The following is a 2,278-nucleotide window of genomic DNA, read 5'->3' as shown; positions in this document are numbered from 1 at the left end:
GTACGGGCTTCTGCTGCTTGCAGGCAGCAGTGTGCTGGGAAAATACTGCAGCTTCCCTTGCCAGGGAGACCACAGAAGCTTAAATCTCACAAGCTGAATTAACACACAACTCCATGAACATTACTAAGTAGGTGACATGCATAAATATATGGCTTTAAGACTTCTTTGTCTATTAAGAAGTATACTGCAGTATTACACGCCTTCTCTCTCTCAGAAACATTTCCCAATCAAAACTGCACTGAATATTGATTACAGTAATTCAGCCAGATCTAAACTGACTTTCTTTAAAGCCTTTGAAAGATTTCCCAGTATTACATCCACAGTCATTGAGAATCAGCAGGTACTTTAGGTACAGACCCCTTATGGACATGGATGATTCAATTTACTCTTTGAAGTAAAAAAATCTCTTCTTCATGAGTGTTAAATGAGAGCCATAGGTGGGCTGTTAGCAAACTGCCTAAATGGCACAATAATCAAATAAGCCAGGAAAAAGACAACAAGGATGAGATGGCTGTGAAGGAATGCAGACAGCTGTCTGCAAAACCAGTCATCGCCAGCTTGCTTTATACCTAATGGAGAGAATCAGGCACCTCCCAGGGTGTGAGCCAGCTCACGCTACGTCAGCCAGCCAAAGCAGGTCAGGTGAATCACACTTGCAGAGCACCCTTCCGTATTTATTGACTGTACTCGCCACCAGTTTAGCTGCAGATGTCCAACCACCCTGGTCCTTAACAGGCTGAATGACTAACTTCAATGAAATAGGCAATAACGGTGTTCATTTGCACACACAAGCTACACACAGGGAACAGGCGCAGAATCCACCTGGAGCAGCAAGTCTCCTACGGTCGTGCCATCAAAATAAAGGCTTTTATTAAATATATATTTTCCTTTCATCAGCAAATAAGTCACCACTTCACAATGTGTCCTGGGCTTTGGGCCCAGTCTTGCAGAAGATTCTCAGGGATGTTAGCAAGAACTTAAGGTACCTAAAGAATCCACGTTTTCATTAATTAAAAAAAAATAAATCAGAGCAGTGAAACAAAGCCAATACCATTCTGCTTTTTACCTGAACACCTACAGTATCAGGATCATGTGTCAGGTAAAAGAATTGGTGCATGCAGAGGATAACTGATACGTTACACTGACACACCACTGTGCAGGGAACAGTAAAAGGACATTTGCTTACACGTTGGTGCAAGTATGATCAAGCTCCCTGTTGTGCCATTTTGAATGCAGAAGCTGCCTAACCATTTTGACTCTGTTAATATTGGCTTCCTCCTTTCCATTAGTGAATAAACATTTTATAAAGTTCACAACTGCAGGACTAGTTTGAAAAGCAAGTGATTTTTCCAGGGGAAAAATCAGTATGGTATAGAATGTTTGAAGTGTAAATATTAAGGGTCTGATGTAAGGTGACACAGGAGCATCTGACATTTCCTAATTTTTCCTTTATTAACATTCAAAAGGCAACACAGGGAAAAATGTGTAACTTCCTAAGCAAACTGGGAAGAAAAACAACCTAGAATCCCACCACTGCGTGAACATCAACAACCATCAGCACGCTGAAACATTTGCTGCATAAGCAAGGTGACTAACTGGTAGCAGTGACAAATCCTCATCTCTGCAAACTGCACTGAAGAGATACCATACCTTCCCTATAGGTTTCAGATATTTACTGAGAGTAGAGTGAAATCCAGCTTTCCAGTTTTATTCAACACGGTGGAAAGAAGTTGGGTTGTTAAGCATTGGAACGGGCTGCCCAGGGAAGTGGTCAAGTCCCCATCCCTGGAAGTATTTAAAAGATGGGTAGATGAGGTGCTTAGGGACATGGTTTAGTGGTGGGATGGCAGGGTTAGGTTAACGATTGGACTTGATCTTAAAGATATTTTCCAACCTAAACGACTCTATGATTCTAAGTGTGTTTAAAGAGCACCTCATTGTCCACTTGATTCTTCTTCCCTCAAACAGGCATGTGAGTTCCTTTCTGTTCTTACTACATCATGGCTTCTAATCCCAGTGTACTGGTTTTGGCTGGGCTACAGTTAATTTTCTTCACAGTAGCTCATACGGTGTTGTGTTCGGAGTTGCGATGAAATCGCTGTTGGGCTGAGCAGGGCTCGCACGGAGTCAAGGCCTTTTCTGCTTCCCACACCATCCCACCAGCGAGTGGGCTGGGGGTGCACCAGAAGTTGGGAGGGGGCACAGCTGGGACAGCTGACCCCAACTGACCAATGTGACCATTACACACCACGTAATAATGTCTTCAGCAATAAAACTG

Source organism: Egretta garzetta, unplaced genomic scaffold (assembly GCF_000687185.1).
Source record: "Egretta garzetta isolate BGI_Z169 unplaced genomic scaffold, ASM68718v1 scaffold40, whole genome shotgun sequence".
In the NCBI taxonomy this organism is placed as follows: domain Eukaryota; kingdom Metazoa; phylum Chordata; class Aves; order Pelecaniformes; family Ardeidae; genus Egretta; species Egretta garzetta.
Note: the sequence above shows the minus strand (reverse complement) of the source record.